The following is a 20,330-nucleotide window of genomic DNA, read 5'->3' as shown; positions in this document are numbered from 1 at the left end:
CCTGTAGGGATCATCCGCCCTGGATTCCCTGTATTTCCAGTTCCTATCTGTACCAGTGTACATCCTCTGGTCTAGCCAGACTTGCAAGGTAGAATTCATGTCATGATAGTGGGAGCGGGGAGGAAACATTTAGGAACTAGAGGAAAGTTGTATTTTTTTTAAATGTGTGTTTCTTCTTTTAGTAACAATATTAAGGAATTTGAAAATACAACAGCATAAGAGGGTAAGCTTAGGTTTTTCAATAAATAACCTTTAAATTTAGTAACAAATACATTTTTTAATCATCCAGCCCCTTTTCTGATGCATAACTCGTGACAGAAAGTATGCTGTAGCTGACACTAGAGTAGGAAATATCAAGAGATACAACTTTGGCCCTGGTGGAGCTTATATAACACCAGAAAAAATAAAAAACTCAGACATCAGAAAAATAAAATACACACAAATTGAGAACTGAAATAAAAAAAAAAAGGGTTCTACTGAGGCATGTTATAAGAAAATTTAGCATAGTTTTAAAATCAGAGCCTTTTCTAAGGATATAATGTTTAAGTTTCAGTTCACATGATCTATGTAGATACTTTGCAGGGAGAAGGAATGTAGGATGAAATTATTTGAAACTGAGAAAAATTGGCACTTAGAGAACTAAAAGTAGGTCAGAAAGGATAAAGGCAAGCACAAAGGAGTGGTCAGAGGAGAGATGAGATCAGGAAGAAACCTGACCATGTTAAGTCTTGCAACAGCAAGGTTCTAACTAACTTGGAGATGTCAAATCTGCCACGGTCCATATTAATAGAGGCATCTCAGTGAATACCAACTGAACTGAATACAGTTAGTTATTATTTACTTCAGACAAAAGCTAATGACAGAAAAAGCACTTCAGAATTTTTTTTAAAAGGTCAATGGATTATATTTAGTAGGTGGAATGGACAAAAAGGAAGCTACAAGGTTTAAAACCAGCAAAGCTGAACATCAGGGTTGTTTCATTTCATCGTATTTATTCAACTACTATGCGAAGTGTTGAATCTGAAAAGCTGGAGTACAAAAAGAAAGATGCAGCAGCACAATTAGAGGAAAAATCATTAACAATCTTTGGAATGCAGATGACAATTTCCATTGCTGATAACAAAGAGAACTTGAAGATCAAAGCCTGCGCCCTTCAGTATGGATTAAACCCCAACATTAAGAAAACAAAAGTCCTGACATATGAATAAAAAGCACCATTATGACAAATGGGGAATGGAGTTACTATAGATTCCACTTTACTTGAATCCATAATCAATGGGCCTGGAGCACAAAATATGTCTGTCAGCAATGATATCACCATGGGCCTGACCACAACCACAGTATTTCAATGGCGTCGTATGAATATAAAAACTGGCCAACTAATAATGAGAAGGAAAACAAAACAAAAAATGGATGCTTTTGGACCATGGGTTTGGTGAAGAATATTCAATACACCAGAAGACCAAACAAATGTGTCTGGGAAGAAGCAGGATCAGAATGCTCGTTAGGAAGTGAGGATGACAGGACTTCATCTTGGGAAAGGACAGCAGGTTTGGTAAGAAGTCATCCACAAAAGAGGCAGACTCTCACCTAAGTGGAATGATGCAGTGACTGGAATAACTGCAACACTGGAAGTCTGAGTGTGCAGGGCTGGGAACTATTTAATGGCGTGTAAAAGGGGTCACGAGGAGTTGGAACCAGCTTCACGGGGATCAACTGGTATACTGGCAAACAAGCACTGAACTATAAGAAGAAAGTATTCAAATGCACAGTTGCAGATAGGTTAGCCAAAAATACTAGCAAGTCACTCTAGGCCAGTGGTTCTCAACCTTCCTAATGCTGTGACCTTTAAATACAGTTCCTCATTGTTGTGGTGCTCCACCACCCCCAACCATAAAATCATTTTCTTTGCTACTTCCTAACTGTAATTTTGCTACTGTTCTGAAGCTGGCGACCTCTGTGAAAGGGTCGTTCAACTGCCAGAGGGGTTGCGACCACAGGTTGAGAACCACTGCTCTGGGCTTTAACCATCATTCATCTGTCAGTTGGTTGTCGGTGGTGACTTGGTTGCTGCTGTGATGTTTGAAGTTATGTCACTGGTATTTTACATATGAGCAGGGTCACCCATGGTGAACAGGATTCAGCTAAACCTCCAGACTAAGAATAAAGTGTGAAGAAGTAATAGGCTGTCCACTTCTGAGGAATTATCCATGGAAAACCTACGAGCAGTAGTAGCAGGCCACAGTCAAATAGAGCTGAGAGATGTGCCCCTCAGGTTAGAAAAGCACTCAAAATACAACTGAGAAAAGGCTGCCTCCTCCAAGTAGAGTCAACTTCGATGAAACAATGAAGTAAAGCTAGATGGCTAGACATATCATAGCTGTTATAGACAGAAATGTAATTCAAATTAAATATTGAAATTTTTTATCACAAATGCAATCCCCTTCCTCTTCAAATTTTCATTAGGAGAACAGTCAACCATATGACTGTCTGATTCAAAATGGCAGTATCTGTCCATTTCAGATCACTAATAACTAAGATACCAATCTTAATGCTTTCCATTTCATTTTTCATGACTTCAATTTTTCCTAGATTAATACTACATATATTCCATGTTCCAATTATGAAAGGCTGTTTGCAGCTGTTTTTTCTACTTCTGAGTTGTTCCCATCAGCAAATGAAGGTCCTGAAAGCATTGCTCCATCCCCATCATTATGGTGAACTCTAATTTGAGGAAGCAAGTCTTTCCCAGTGGTGTTTTGAGTGCTTTTGAGCCTGTGGGGGCTCATTTTTTTGTGCCACACCAGGAAATATTCAACTGTTCATAAAGTTCTGAGTGGCTAATCCATCAGAAGTGAATTGCCTGATCCTTCATCCTAATCTGTTCTTAATATGAAAATTCTTCTAAAATAAGTCCACCACAGGTAAACCTTCTTCTGTACTCAAAATACTTGTAGTATGGCTTTTGGCATCACAACAATACACAATACCACAGACCGACGAATGAGGTCTTTAGTTCTTTTGTTGTTGTTTTTCGTCCCAGTCCAGTCAGTACCAAATCATAGAAACCCTATGTACAACAGAACCAAATATCGCCGGATCCTACACCAACCTCACAACTGGGAGGCTGGAGTGCTTTGTGACAGCCATGCTGTAACAGCTCATCAAGGGCCATCCTCCTTCTCGTTGCCATTCTACTGTACCAAGAAAAAGGCCCTTTTCCAGAGACGGGTGTCTCCTGATAACATGTTGAGAGTATGCAAGACAAGCCTCTACATTCCTACTTCCAAAGCGCATTTTGCCTGTACTTCTTCCAAGACAGATTTATTTGTAAATTTTGGCAGCCCATGCTACTTTCAATGTACTCAGCCAGTATAATTCAAATGCATTGATTCTTTTTTAGTATGTCTTTCAACATTTAGCTTTCATATGCATCTGAGGTGACTAAAAATACCATAGCCTGGGTTCAGGCAAACCACAGGCCTCAAAGAAACATCTTTGCTCTTCTAGACTTTAAAAAAGTCTTGTGCCAAAAAAAAAAAAGTCTTGTACAGGAGATTTGCCCAGTCCAATAGCATTTGATCAATGACTGCTACTTCCATGAGCATTAACAAAATTCTTGATAACTTAATTCTTTTCTGCATTTTTCCTGGTGCTCTCTAATGGGGTTAGGATTTTTGTTTTGTGTTAAACATTGAGTTGTAATCCATACTGAAGACTATACTCCTTGATCTTACTAGCAAGTGCTTCAAGTTCTCTTTGTTCTGAACAGCAGCAACAAAAGGTTGAAAAAGCACGGGTTGTTCATGAGCCTTCTTCCTCTGCTCTCGGTGCCATGGTCTTCATGTAGCCCAGTCTCACCGATTGTGGGCTCAGCGCACAGATTGAATAAGTACGGCAAAGAGAATAAAAGACTCACACACCTTTCCTGATTTTAAACCACTCCCCATTCCCTTGTTTGGTTCAAGCAACTGCTTCTTGGCAGCGTTCTTTAACTCCCATTCATCTCAATGCTACCGATAGCATAATGCTAGCTATAGTTTTGATCCTTGACTCTTGGATAGGAGAAGACATAAGTCACACTTTCATCCTGGATCATTAACCTCAGAGGGCTGGAGTTGTTGTCTATTTTCTTTCCCCTACTCCATCCGGATGCCTAGAACATTGACAGGCAACTCAAAGTTGCTCAATAAATACATGCAAAACTAAAGCTTAAAACAACAAACAAATATAATCTCAAATCAGAACTAGGTAACAAGGGTCGCCACTAAGGGCCAGCAACTCATAGCAAAATTGTAATAAGGACCTCAGATGCTGGCATCTAGAGTCCAACTGTTGAGGGCTAAAGGGAGAGAGCATCAGACAAATTGTAAGACCAAAGTAGATCTCTGACTTCACTTTCATATAATTTCTGAAAATTTCAGCGATATATATCAATAACAGTTTGAAAGACTATTACATTTTTAAATCAGATGAATCTGGGTTTTCATTGCTACATTTTCTGAATATACTTGGGTAATCTGGCCAATCCTTCTGCACTTGTTTTCTCATCTACAAACTGAAAAGAATGCTAACTTCTTCATAAAGTGAAAAACAAATTTAATTAAATGACTTACTGTGTAAAGCACAGGAAAGTATTAATAACAGCAGTGTCAGGGATATAGTAGTCAATAAATAAGAGTGTTTTAAATATAGTAAATAATATAATTATAATAGTTATTATTTCTGCCAAATACTCAATCATATCTACCTGTTACCACACTAGCTTTAATTCTGTACTTTAAAAAAGCCTGTTATTGAACTATCATAATTCAACAAGCTGAAAAAACCCCAAAGCAATCCAATAATAAAAATAAAACTTTTAGGTAAGCAAGAGAACAGGGAAAAGAGGTGACCCAAATCTCATCCGATCCTCCGATGCTAAGTTAGATGGCTTATTTAGGAAGAAATATTAAAAGCATGAATAGGAATCTGTCAGACTTGGCATTAGTAAGTCAAATAGAATGACATGATATCTTGGTCTGGAAATAAAACAAATCAATGCTATAGATCTACAAGTCTAGAGTACACCCTTAGAATGAAAACAATGGAAATAGTTTGTTATTTAGACGCTCCCAAAGTTCCCAAACAGAAAACATTCTTTTAGCTCGACCACACAGATAGACATATGTACTGTCTCCAGATGACATATGCTGTTATTATAAAAGTCTGGTGAACCTGGGTGCCATCTGCTACTTTAAAAATGGAGTTAGTTTAGTTCCTCTGTGAGGGGTGAAAGGAGAGGAAACAATACACATTTTTCTCTACCCCTTAACATACAAACATTTTATTTTTTGTGAGTCTATTTTTCCACATTGCTAATCCTTGCTTAGCAAAGTAAGGAAAAACAACCTTGGCTCAAAGTCCATGTAGGCAAAATTAAGTAAATTAAAGTTGATTCTGGGCAAATAACCTACATTTATCAAAAAATCATTTACTTGGCCTGGTGACGACACCAATTGAAATGAAAATGTACTCTAGGGTTTGAAATGTAGACCATGTTGATAAAGAAAAATATAGAATTTATTTTACAATTTGAAGAAAAATGATATGATACAATAAAGGCAGTGTTTAGCTGCTAATTCACAGATTGGCAGTTGAAATCTACCAGCCTAGCAGGAGAATGATGGGGCAATCAGCTTCCGTAGGAGTGACAGCCTCCGAGCCCCCTTTGGGGCAGTTCTACGCTGTCCTATGTGACTGTGGTAAGTTGCAATTGACTTGAGGGCAATGAGTATCCACAATATCATTTTAATTTCATAGTTTAAAGACAATTTATTTTTTAAATATAATCAAAATGTTAGGTTGAAATGTTTCTCGTTTGTACTTTGGCCTAGGTGAAAACTGTTTTGTTTTATTTATTTCATTTTATGCCAATTCTAGAAGCAGAAACTTGTTTCGTCTGCATGGTCCCTAAGATTCAGGGCACTTTTAGTCTTCTCGAAGACTGCACCGTGCATCCCATATATGACAACTCTTTCTTAGATTCCAACTCAGGGGTGTGCCTTTAGGCCAATCGCCTCACAGTTGGCTGATGATTCCAGTCCGAATAATAGAGCACAATATCAGCTACCCTGTGGAATTCTTATGACTACTAAGCCAGGATTACCATGTGAAACCTCCACCTATGGCAGCTATCATTGTTGCTATTAAGTGGGTCAGCTTTTAGCTGCCTCAAGCTTACACAGTTCCCTTTCTCAGTCATGCCAAGTCACTGTGCACACCTTCAGTTGTGTTTGCATATGGCCAGTAAAGAGGCATTCAAAGAAGAGAGTTAAACATGCAAACTTCCACTATAGTTTTTCACATACTTATTTTATGTTTCCCTAAGTTCCTGAAATAGTCCATTATACTTTCATTCCATTTTTCCATGAACTGTTTGGAGGCCTCATGTAGTTACATTTGTATTATTCACTTTATTCTACGCATAAACACAATCAACTTTTTTCACATTTATTTATTGATACTTGACTCTGCAGATTATTTTTATTTTTGCTAATGACTTAAAATTATATTTTACATTAGCAAATGATCCTTAATGAACATGGTTTTATTTTTTTAACCATGTCTATAGTTAATTAGTATTTATAAATGCCCTGAAATAAAGATAATCCTATCCTGCTGATAGTAGTACTCTCTTCTTCCACAAACTACCCATCCTATTCTTTTCCAATAAAATTAAAATCTGGATTTTGGCTACTATTTTTTCCCCCCACATATTTGAGATGCTTAAAATACTTAGGTACTTACAAATTAAATTTAATGGTTTATCTCATGAACATCTTTGTTTATCCTTATTTCCTGGAGTCCAATTCCTCTTGTATTTGGTTTTATTCTTGCTAGAGTAAACCCTCTATTAAAAATTTCAGAGAGAAGCTATTAGTGTTTACGTCCATGAATTATTGAATCATTGCAAAGCATGAATACCAGCTTGGCAGAGGATAAAATTTTAAGTTCAGGGTTCATTTTCTCTCCAACATTAAGGATAATGATTTATTATCTTCTTTCCCCCAGAGTTAATCATGAAAATTCTATTTTTGTTCCATTATAGACTACCCAAGTCTACTTCCCTCTAATAGCTGATAAATTTTTTTGTATTATTGATATATTCAAAATGTGTTTTCATCAGTCTAAATTTGACTCTTATATATTCTTCCTAACAATTGGTTGACCCTTTAGCAGTGCACTTTATCTTTTTTTTTAATTTGTGGCCATCCCTAATGTGTTATTTTTAGAATATTGTACCTACAGAATCTCTTAAATAATTTTCTCATATAAACTCCTTCTGGAAGCAAGTTTTAAGTTCCAGATGAAGTCTCTTCATTTTATATTTCATAATTTCCATATTTTTTATGCTGTTGTACTGGTTGTTGGCAAATTCCTCAATTATGCATTATTAATTTATAAGGTTTTCCCTTTTATTTTAGTGATCAAATTTTAATTTCCTTGATCTGCTTGACTCTCTTGTATGAAGGCAGCATCTATGACATCTCTCTATGGCCGTCCATCAACTGCACTCTGATTACTCTCTTAACTAATTTTGCCTCCATGATATAGTCTGATCTGAGTGAGAGTGGAGTGTGGGAAATACTGAAAAGAAACCTTTCTTAGTTGATCTCCTCAGAATAAATAATAAGTAAATAAATAATAAATCTGCCAGAATCCTAATCTTCTGAACACTCCCGTCTCTATCCAAACCCACTTGCTCACTTAAAGCAGGCACTTCTGTTGATGCTATCTGGACCAGAAAAGCTACGTGGGATTCATTAGGTTTGAGTTACCTGACTGTCCCTCTGCACTAATCTCATTTCCCTGGAAATGTAATGTCATTTTTGTGTACATAACTAATGCATTATATTTTATTATCACAACTTGCTGTATTAATCCTTTCTAATAAAACAAATAAAAAAATTTCCTTGGACTAGCTTTGTAATGCTAGCAAGCAAACAAGTAAATAAAGCTACAAAATTGAAATTTCGCTAAGGAGTCTTAAACATTTTAAATAGTAGAAGCATGAGAAAGACAGAATTGTGGGAGAGGAGGAAATAAGAAACATTATCTACTATAGAATGGGACCTCAGTTTGTCCTGAGGATTGCAGCTAGATTATCTTTCCTATTCTCTCACTTGCCCTTGGGCAAGTTTCTATAACTCTTTGTGCCCAAGAGTACTCATCATTAAACTTAGTTCCCTATCTTAAAAATTCCCTTTGAGAATTAAAAGTGCTAATTTGTATATAGAGCACACAATAATGCTGTATAAATACTATACAATATGTAACTATTGGCTGCTGCTTCTACTAATTATAATTGATAATACTTTGAAATATACTATGGCAGATTTTTTTTTTTAATATTCACTCAAGAATTTTGAACACACCACAAAAGAACGGAAAACAATGTCCTTAGACCGTACGTAACTGTGGAAGCGATGCGGGTTCGGCATAGGTCAGGAGTAGCTGCAGCCCAGTTGAAAAATGAGGACAGACGACCGAAAAGTGGGTGAAGGGAGACGTCGGACAGGGCAAGATATGACAAAATACCCATTTATAAACTATCAAGGGCTCATGCGGGAGGGGGGAGTGGGGAGGGAGGGGAAAAATGAGGACCTAATGTCGGGGGTTTAAATGGAGAGAAAATGTTTTGAGAAACGATGTACAAATGCGCTTTACACAATTGATGTGTGTATGGATTGGGATAACAGTTGTATGAGCCCCTAATATGTTAAAAAAAAAAAAAAAGAAAGAAAAATGAGGCTGTCTGTCCCTCGAAGAGGTACTCTCAGAACACTTCATAGGGTCGGTAGCAGTCAGAATCGACTCTACAGCAGTGAGTTTTGGGGTAAGTATATATAGAGATTCAATTATAATTCTATGATGATAGTTCTAAATAAAGCAAAATTTTGACTAAGAAGACAAGTCACTTAAAATATTCTTGAAATAGTCTAATTAAATGATATAATGAATGTAAACTTGCCTTGAAACATTAAAATTATCATTTAAAATGTAAACTGTTTCATTTCTTGTTAGGGCAGTATTACCTTTAAAATTCATTAACCCAAAATATTTATTTATATGTTACTAGATACTATCCCAAACTACTCACAAAGGTAATCAACTTATATTACAGTCGTTAAAAACTAAAAATATGTTGAATTTTATAATTATATTTAAAAGGAATTTTATATTTGTTATCAGGTTGGTATCAGGAAATAATTTTATTAGTGGGCCAAAGCAAACAATATTTTAAAAGATATTTCCAAAATTATAAAAACAATCTCCCATAAGTATCATTTTATTGTAGGTACTAGGCAGCTTTTAGCCTTTCACCAAACCACATCATGAAGTTTTAATTACACTGCTCTTTCTTATTAACAGCAAAATAGGAGAATGGCTAGAGGAACACTTCAGAGTTTCAACTGTATCATCATATATCCAGAATTGTTAATAGTTGTTTAATATTCTGAAATGAGGAAAAAATGCACACGAGAACATGCAAATATGTTCTGTTCTCACAGCATAACCCTTGGATATGTAAAGCAGATTTAATATTAAAGCTCTAATTTGTCATCCCAGAAATCTAAATACCTCTTAAGTGTTACATAAATGTGTAAAATCTGCACAGGAATGTTATTCTAATCACTTTACATTCAGCAACTTGGCATTACTGATGACTTTTCATAAACTTTACCTACTTCTGCATTTTATTAAATTGCCCATTCACTGATATAGTTTGCAACATCAAGTGAAAAATGCTTTCAATATAAATGTAATTTCAGTTAAAAATACGGATTTCCCCTGATTTATTAAACTGATACTTAACCAAACTGAGGAAATACAATCCACAGCCATATATATACATCAAAATACCTCATGAAATGCCTGACTCAGTGGGTAATTATGTTGTTTTCTGACCACTCTTTTTCCACCTGAGCCAAATTCACTACCATCCAGGCACTGGGTCCTGCGGCAACCCCAGAGGACAGAGTAGAACTGTGGGTTTCGGAAACGAACTCTTTCTGGGAGCAGAAAGCCCATCTTTCTCCCGTGGAGCAGCTGGTGGTCTCAAACTGCCGACCATGCAGTTAGCAGCTCAACTTGTCACCTTCAAGGCCACCAGAGACCCTGTGAAATCAATTACCGATGGCAAAAACATGATACTATGAAAAGTCCTATGAAATTTCACAAATAGCAATGCATTTTTTATTATAAAAGTAATGTATGCTCATTAAGCACACTGTAGTTTACAAATAAGGAAAATGGAAGTAAATTACAGCGCTGCCCCCATAAACTAACTTACACTTACAATTTACAGGGTTTATTATTAATCGGAGCCTGATAGGGTCCCCCTGGAGATATCACTGTAATTTAAATTTCCGTTTAAAAAACAGAATTTCCTGTGCCATTTAAACTATTTCTAAATATCATTATTTACTGCTGCATTATATTAACTTTGTTGGATATATTAATAATACAAAGTTCTCAATAAATTAAGTGCCACTTATATTTCAAGATTTCTCTATTTTATTTCATCAGTTCCCATCTAGACAATTACCCTTGAATATAATTTGGACGTCCTACAGCAAACAGAACTAAAAACATCTCAAATAAAATCTATTATTTTATTTCGAGATCTCTCTCTTTCTATTTCATTTCTTCATAAATTAAAAACACCTGCATAAAATTTACTTTACCCACTATTTTTTTCCTATTCTTTACCTTTAAAATTTATCTTCTAAAGATTTTATTTTAATATTCACTGGCATAGTCTTCTCAATGTAATCCATACTGTATTCTAAAAGCAAATTCAAGCATTTTACAAAGACTGTTACCTCTAAGGGAGTGACAGGTTCAGTATAATAAATTATATCATCATAATATGAGTAATTACCATAGACTAAAAGAGACCACTTCACAACATAAAAGTAATGTATTTGGTGGGAAATCATTTTGCTAGTTTTCAACATTTCATTCAAATAGCTATTGATTTATGAAGGAATCATTTATTACCATTATCTATTATATAAATATTGATGCTGCTGTTAGATGCTGTCAAGTGGGTCCTGACTCAGTGGTGACGCTGGGACAACACAGGAAGACAGCCTGATTCTGTGCCACCCTCAGCATTATTACTGTGTTCTAGGCAAATGCTGCCACCACGCCAGCCCATCTCAGTGAAGGTCATCCTCTTTTTCACTGACCCTCTATCAACCAAATATATATACCCAAACACTGTTGTTCTTTACACCAGTGCTAATGTAAAAGTGAGGCTTTCCTTCAATGGCATTAGTTATTCAGAATGGAAGTATGGTTTGAAGATGTAGTTGGACAAAATGCATATTCTAAATGTTATAAAATCCAAGATCAGCAAAACAAGGCGGCTTTCTTCAATCTCAGCAATGGGCTTAAAGGTTATTTTGTTTGGTATTTAAGTGGTAGCAATGCATAATTCATCTTCTGAATAGGTTTTGCATTTGCTCTCACTAGAAAGATCTCCTTAGAGACTTATTAGAATAGAGTGCTGCTGTAAATCCCACTGCAAATCCAGGGAGCAGAAGAAACTCTACGTCCAGTTCCTTTCTGCTCTTTTCTTAATTCCTCACCGTATTTTGGTCATCTATCTGACTCCTCAAAATCTTGAATGTTATATATCATCTTTCCTACAATCGTCAGGCCTCATACTTTGTAATGCCACATGGGTATATTTTTTAAAATTCTGAATACCTTAAGCCCACATTACATCAACATTTGAATTTTCACTTCAGTTATGGTCTCAAAACGAGCCCTGATGATGTACTGGGTTGTTCATTGGGCTGTTAACCTAAGTCAGTGGTTTGAACCCACCAGCCTCGCCTACGGAAAATGAAGAGGCTTTCTGATCCCATAAAGTTTTACAATCTCTCACACACGCATGCACACATGCAATTTATACTCTGTCTTATAGGGTCGCTATGACTACGAATTGATTCAATGGCAGTAAATTTGTCTTTTTTTGTGGGTTTTATTTATTTATTCGTTGGGAGGAGGGGAGGTTCAAGATTTAAACTTCCTCCTCCGAAACGGTTGTGATTTGTGCCACTTGTAAACCTTTACATTGAAAATACAGTTGCCTTTGCCATGCTCCAGCTTCATCATTAATTCCTGAATCTGCTTTACTTCCATTTACTTCATCTCAAGCTCATCCACAAGTTCTGCTATTCTATTGATGTTTTGGGCCTCTCATCTTTTTCTCTCTCACTTTTGACATTAACAATAAAAGCACATTTTGGCTTTTATTAGGCTGCCCATTGAGGTAGACAATGTTATTTAGATATTAATGACTTTAAGTACCTATTTTATTAGTAGAAAAAGAATTGCAAACAAGACAAGAAAACATGAAGGAACACAATGTATCTACATAATTTATATATTCTTTTTTTCCATAATTTATATATTTTATAGATCTAAAATTTTAACTTCAAAATCTATGATGAAGTTTAATGGTAGGAAGTCAGGAGCCAGGTCACAGGGTCTTTTACTTCCTGCGGATGCATTTAAGAATTAGCCAGTAGGCAACAGCAGACCATAGCTTGTGATAAATAATGGAAAGAATGAACCTTTGGGGGTTTCTAATGCTTCATTGCAAAGGAAATATGGAATCAGAAACACTCAAACTCTTGTTTGACCGCTTAGGGGCTATTCCAGTACTTTGAAAAAGAGATCATTGAAGCAATGTGGTAGCAGTGAAAATAAATTTTAACAAAACTATTGATAGAAATTTAAGAAATAAAATGAAAATACTGGTGAGTCAATTTAAAGTTTGGGTTAATAAATTAAAAGTTAAGGTTTGTGAAAGAGAAGACTCCAAAGTTGATTCTGAGTTTTCTTATTTAGCTAATATCCAAGTGAACAGTAATTCTAATCAGAGGGATAGGGAATGGAAACAAAAACACATGATTTTTAAGAATTTCAGAGGTAACGATGCCAATCACTGACCTGTTGAGTCACATCCACATATGCGGACATGAGGCAAACAGCGCCTCCAGATTCAGATTAAACCGATAGCCTCTAGGGGACTCTCGATGACCAAAGCTTCTTTTTATATATGAATCTGAAAATTCTTTCCTTTATTCACACCTCCCCCAATTGAATGCAGAGTGAAATCAGTAGTTCACTTCTGAAAGTTAACCCTTCAGCCTCCTTTGAGCTTTGAAAAGACTGAGAGTAGTGTTATGACAGGCCTAGAACCAGTATATCGGAACCTTTGTGGCATACAGGGATATGCTCTGGGACGCCAACCAACAGGTCAGCAGCTCCCAAGCCCCAGCTGTCCATGGAGAAACATCAGGATTTCTGTTCCCATAAAGACTGAAAGACTTGGGGACACACAAAAATAAAGACTAGGCATTGTTTTAAACCATTGAATTGTGGAATGATTTGTAACACAGAAAGAGAAAAGTTGTAGGGAACCCACAAAACAAGTCTGGGCTAAGTCAGTCATAATTAAGGCAATGAAGCCATTGGAATAGATTCAAGTATACTTTTAAACAATTTAATAAGTGTTCCCTATAAAACAAACAGTGTGGTAAGTTTTACTTAAATTCAGATTCATATCTGTAATGATACTGATAATTGAACTGAAAGGATTGCAAAGGGAATACACAATAGTACAATGCTTGGTATCAAAGAGAAATTTTGATCTTATTATACTTGAACTTATATTTTCAGAATATGAAAATCATTCTAATAGTAAATAAATGAATACATAAGGAATTGAAATGCTTCAGGAATTTCTCAGTAACTGAAAGGTAAGCGGTTCAAGCCTATCTTCTGCTCTGCAGGAGAAAAATGAAGCCATCTCCTGCCAAGCACATGTCAGTCTAAAACCCTGAAGGCATGGTTGGTTCCACGCTGTCCTGTAAGGTTCGTATGAATCAGAATGATTCAGTGATGATGGTGGTTGGATTTTTTGTATTTTTTTCATGACTCTAGTAAAAGTGCATGCAAAATATAGCAATCAGAAAGACGGGGGGAAAAACAAAGAAAAACTAGGTTCAAAACCAAATGTATTATTGTATCAACACAAAAAACTCCACTTTAGTCCTATTTTCCCATCTCTGGTCATGCCATTAACAAGGCCCTTGCAATTATGCATTCTCCTTAATCTCCCACCATTTGTATCGCTGTCACGTCCCATCTCTCCACACCTTGCTTTTTATTTCTCTTATTCTCAGTTTAGATACAGCTTTCTTACTTCATGCCTCAATTCATGCCAAGTTTGGAAGCATTATTTTATGGGTAACAAACTCTGACCAGCCTTCAAATCTTGATAAGGCTTTAACATTTTGAAAAATTGCATCTACTGATAACCCAATATATGGCTCTCACCCTCATTCATTACTCACTAGTCGTTCCGTAATTGAGAGAAAGATGAGGCCTCAGAAACCAAAGGAGCCAGTTCAATTGTGTCACAGAGGCCGCTGTGAACAGGAACTGACTGGAGGCAGGGAGCAGTCTGTACTTAAGGAGCACAGTTGGCACATGGGTTATGAGCTTGCCTGCTAACAAGAATTGGAAGTTCAAACCCACCAGTGGTTTTGCTCTGTGGAAAGAAAGCCCTGACAATCTGCTCCCATAAAAATTAGTTTAAGAAACCCTAGTTATGCTGCTGTGTGGTTCTGTCCAGTGAGTTCTGACTCCTAGCGCCCCTAGGTACAAGCATCCACACAATTGTTCTCGCGGTGAGCCCATTGTTGAATCCACTGTATCAATCCACCTTGTCCACGAGTCTTCCCCTTTTCACTTCCCCTCTACCAAATACGATGTCCTGATTCTTCCCAAACAACATGTCCAAAGTACATGAAATGAAATCTCGCCTTCCTTGCCGCTAAGGAGTATTCGGTCTGTACATCTTCCAACACAGATTTGTTTGTTCTTTTGGCAGAGCGGAGTACTTTCAATATTCTTCCTCGGTACCAGAATTCAAATGCATCGGTTCTTCTTTGGTCTCCCTTATTCAATGTCCAACTTTCACATGCATATGAAGCTACTGAAAATACCAGTTTGGGCCAGGTGCACCTTAGTTCTCAAAGTAACATTTTTGCTTTTCAACATTTTAAAAAAGTCTTGTACAGCAGATTTACCCAATGCAATACATCATTTGATCGACAGGGCAGCTCTATTCTGTCCAACAGGGTCACCAGGAATCCATATCAACTGACTGGCAGCCCACAACAACAGCAGTCTTTCTTAGAATATTATTTTATTGTTTGTCTTAAAATGATGTATTAGTTTCATTGTTTGTCATGCACATTTCATCCTCTACATTATTTCGGGTTATATTATCTTTATCCTTTTTCATACAGTTCCTAGCTTCTCAAACATCCAACTCACTGCCATGAAGTTGATTCCAACTCATAGTGATCTTACAGGCAGAGTTGAATTCCACCTGTGGGTTTCTGAGGCTGTAGCCTTAGAGGCATAGAAAGCTTCATCTTTCTCCCATCATTCCTAGTCTAGTGCCTTACAAGTAACAAGTGTTCAGCAAATTCTAGTTAAAATGAAAGGAATGCTTACAAAATATTCTCCTATCCTTTGGAATTGTTCAGTCTTCATTGGTGTAATATACACATTATTTCTTGATCAAGTTTCTTAAAGGAAAATATGGGTTATTTCATTCATTCCTTTGTGATTGTTTCTTATAAAATTAAATACAAAATTTCGTGATTAAAAACCAAACAACATATTCCCCACTATTGTTGGCACTGCCATTGAGTCAATTCTGACTCATAGTGACCTTATAGAATAGAATAGACTGACCTTGTGGGTTTCCAAGGTCATAACTCTTTTATACAGTTATGTATTTTTATAAATATATCAGTTTAACTTTGAGGTTAGCAGCACAACTAGTAACCAGTAGGCCTCCTGGGCACCATGGCTGTGCTACCTGTTCGCTATCTTTCCAATTCTCTGAACATGCCTGGGGTTTTGCCAGTCCTGTTCCTTCGCGCCACCTCACTCTCCATTTGAAATATCATCTTACAAATATTGTGCTGCTCAAACCATAAAAAGCAAAACTCAGATTGTCTCGAGTTTGTGAAGTATCTCATTCCCAATCTGAAACGCTGTTATCTATGAATGCCCCTTCTGTTTACTTTTTTCGTGGCACTTCATTTATCCTAACTTATATATGGATTATAAATTAGGCTGCCTAAAATTAGCTCAACCAATAAAAAGTATTTGAATAAGTGTATGCTTACCATCATTTACAAGTGATGCATTTTTAAAACAATGTAGGGAGATTGTGTATTTTCCCTTTTAGGCTTAGTTACAGAATATGGTAGTGAATTTGAGGATAAAGAACGTAGGGGTGGAGTCTAGCCTGTCAATCAGCTCATAGCCAGTGAGGCCAGTGAAGTCTCTGTGTGGGTATGGCCTTCCCCTGAAAAGTCGGGGAAATCCTGTATTTTTCTCCTTGAAGGCCGGAGTCATCTCTCTACTGACAAAGCTGATTCCCTGAGGAGAAGCCACATGGACCTACCCTGATGCAGCCCTGGAAGCTGGAAAAGCCACAAGGAGACCCTGCCAGTGCGGAGATGCTTATAGCACCACTGAATCCAAAGACTTTCTACTTGCTGGCCTGTGATCGTCCTGAACTTGGTGTAATTACATGTGTTTCCTGAGTCTAAAGAGGACTTTATAGATTGGTGTCGGGCATATGGGCTAATATTGGACATATGGGCTTGGAATGGACTGGGTTGGGATGCTTCCTTAATGTATAATTACCCTTTATATAAAACTCTCATACACATATGAGTTTCTATGGATTTGTTTCTCTAGTCTAACTGGACTAACACAGAGAAGGAAATATAAATGTAAGTAGAGGAAGCTACTGCTTGCATCCAGATGTTTGAATCATAATCGTATTGGATTATTTCTTTTCCTTACTCAAAAGTTTAAGGAATTGGATTCTTTCTTAAAACCACAATAGGTTTTGTTAGAGAGCTTATCTGAATGGAGAAGACATTAGTCAATAATACAATAAACATTTTTTAATGCAAACTCATCACTAGCTTCTGAAGGTAAATTTTACAACAATAAAGTCTTTATAAATTCATAGTCATTAATCTAGTGATGATAATTTAAGAACTTAACCATTGCACCTGCTCTCCTGCTAATAATTATAATCAGCCTAAATGTGAAGCACAGAACTTTTAAAAAATATTTAAATATATTAAAAGATGCACTAACTAGAATAATAAACCCATCATCCCCAGCTAGCAATTAGTGATTCATGTTCACCCCTTAACCCTCACAAAACTATCTTGATTCAAATTACATCATCTAGTGTCATCCATACACAGAACTGTGTAGAAGATAAAAATGTAATTACTGTATCAGTATAACACTTTACATTAATTAACAATTTTGATACCATTGATGATTACACAGGACAACATCATAATATCTTCAGGGCTTCTTAAAATAGACAAGCTTCAAAATGTTTTTGGGAAAATGAAATTAAAAGGTAATGAAAATTTCCCATGACTTTTTGAAACTCTTTCTTTTGGTACAAAAACTAATCAAAACCCAATAACAAATACTTATAATATTATCCTAAGTTTGTGTAAAAGGGGGAAGCTATTCAATAAAGTAAAATAAAAGGATAAAGACCAATATGATGACTGAGACTGTAGAAAATAGGCTCATTGATGATTCTAGTTTTAATTTTACTCTTATCTAGCTCACCATTTTGAAAAATAAAATTATACTGAGTTACTATTCAATCAAAAGTAGAATATATTTTACAGTTTCAAATACTTTTTTGGAAATGGAAGAGTCTATAAGCAAATAGCTAATTATTCTTACCTGAGTATTTTCAAATATTGCCGAAAGAAAATACAGATACTTAAAAATCTGTATAGCTTCAATCATGCAGTTGCCATCAGTTTGCCTGTCATTGTTTTTTCTCCTATGTATTGGATGGAATCACACAACTGGAAATATAAAGTGAAATGAAAGTTAGTAGAATTAACCAATAATTATATTTATATATATTTTAATTTGGACGTTACAGCAAAAAGCAAACAAATAAACGCAAATCCACTACCACCGAGTTGATTATGACTGCTAATAACACTGTATAGGGTTTCTGAGAGTGTAAATCTTTACAGATGTAGATATGCTTTTATCTACATTACATTAAAATTCGAATTAATTTCCCAAGTCAGAGGAAAGCAATGTTTTATATAGAAAGAACACATTTTTTAAAAGGCTAAGCTACAGATTGCTAAATAAAAAATGTTTTAATTCATAAGTATCTTAGTATGAAAGCATCTTAGTTGTTGGCGGACAATATAACCATTTCTTCCTTAGCCTGTAAAATAACTGGCTCCAGCTATTTCCTTCACACATTAACTAATTAGACTTGGCGCTTCACTAGCAAAGTGCAAACCCTGTCCAAGATGATTAAGAGGGGAAACCAAATTTTATAAAACACTGAAATTTTTCATTCCACTTTAATTGCCATGAAAAGCATTTAGGTAACTCACCCTTCTGAACATACCTATCAGTTGGTTAATGTTTATCACTTTTTATTCCAACAAAGATGAGGGAAAAGTTCTCCCAGGTAAATACAATAATGCAAAATAGCCCCTTAATTTGGCCATTTTGAATATATCTAAATTCAGATAGGAACAGAAAACCAACAGAATAACGTCCCTTCTTGATAAAAGAGCCAAAAGGTGAGGCTTAAAAATAAAAAGTGGCAACACATCTCACTCATGTTCTGTATCCAAGCAAAACTTTCAGAAAACCTTAAAAGAACAACCAGATTGTTATATATAATTTCAAAAATCATATTTAGATATTTTAGGTACTGTTTGTAATACAATCTCAGGTTTAAGTTACTCATAATGATTATAAATGGAATGTAAATACTTTTGCAGCCCAAGAACAAAACATGTATGAGTGGATAATCTCACTGAGATTTTCCCAACACTACAGGAGGGAGAAAAAGTTATCAACCAGAAACAAAACTATTTATGTTCTAGCGCCTTCACTGATGAATTGACCGGTTTCTTCCTTTCATTCTCTCTCCATCTTGAGGCGCATAGAGGATCCCGGTGGTGGAGTGTCACCGCCAGCAACTGTGCAGGAGAAGAACAGGCTTTCCATTTCCGTGCGACTTTACAGCTTCACAAACCCACAGAGTCATTATGAGTCAGCATTGATCAGGTGGCAATTAGTGTTGGATTTTTTGATTCAACAAACAAACAATTATGACGATGGAGCAAGTGTTTCATTCTGTTGTGCACAGGTCACTCAGGATGGGGACTGACTGATTGACATGAAGGCACTTGACAGCAACAACAAATAAAACTACAGCACGTGTCCATATAAATATGTGTTTGTGCTCATCTCAGATTATACCTCAATTGGTTTCCTACAAGTGCACTCCCCAGGCCCAAAGTACTCCATGTGTTTTTAGTATTGAAATGCTTATCCCAAATCTGTTTCCCAAAAGGTTATACCAACCTATGTTTCCACCAATGGTATATAATAATGACAATTTTAAATCACTCTTCCAGCAACAATCAGTCTGATCTTTTGACAATTTGATATTTTTATTACTTGTTCCTTTTCTGAAATTTGTACTTATTTAATTACAGTAGTATAACTTTCTAATGTATTTAATTTATTAAGTATTTATTCGATGATTCTCTATTTTCTTTTATAATATTATATTTTAAAAAGATGTCCTGAAGTTTCAATAAAATATTATGTCTAAAGGTTTTTAGACTCTTTGCCATATACTTTGATTGCTCTTTCCCCAACATGTGAACTACACTCATTTACTGAATTCTTTCATTAAATTTGTAAAGGCTGATTTTATTTCAAAGTTTTCTTTAATATTATTGTTATATATTTTAGCATACAAGATATTAAAACACTTTTATCATTAACAAATGGGTTAAAATATCTTCTTCCATTGACAGTTACCATTTCAATGGTCTAATATGTTTACCAGAAGCCCTAATGTTGTTGTGGGTTCCACACTGGGCTGCTATCCACCTGGGTCAGCAATTTGAAACCACCTGCTGGACACGATATGGCTGTCTACTCCTGGAAAGATTTTCCGTCTCAGAAACCCACTACTCTAGGTTATAGGGTCACTAGGAGATGGAATTGACCCTTTGGCAGTAAGAATATGTATATTTAATTAACTGTACTTTTTAAAGATTAATCTTTTATTTAGTTAAAATTTGACCGTGTAGTTATTTGTACAACACTTCAAATATGTTTTTCAGCACCAA

At 35.9% G+C, this 20,330-nt stretch overlaps 1 protein-coding gene across 9 annotated transcripts in view; it reads right to left on the bottom strand.

The window, feature by feature from the left end:
- Positions 1 to 17,988, bottom strand: part of GULP1 (GULP PTB domain containing engulfment adaptor 1) — a 210,103-nt gene extending 192,115 nt beyond the window's left edge. For 8 of the 9 annotated variants that reach the window (XM_045295183.1, XM_045295178.1, XM_004701482.2 and 5 more), the window contains exon 1: positions 17,884 to 17,988. The gene's annotated coding sequence lies outside the window, so the exon portion shown is untranslated. Of the gene's footprint in view, positions 1 to 6,789; positions 6,893 to 17,883 lie in introns of all 9 variants that reach the window. The other variant, XM_045295179.1, reaches the window with a different exon arrangement.
- Positions 17,989 to 20,330: the final 2,342 nt, after the last annotated feature.

This window comes from Echinops telfairi, unplaced genomic scaffold (genome assembly GCF_000313985.2).
Source record: "Echinops telfairi isolate 266 unplaced genomic scaffold, ASM31398v2 ScPeMD7_3;HRSCAF=10, whole genome shotgun sequence".
NCBI lineage: Eukaryota > Metazoa > Chordata > Mammalia > Afrosoricida > Tenrecidae > Echinops > Echinops telfairi.
This window is presented reverse-complemented; position numbering and strand designations above follow the sequence as displayed.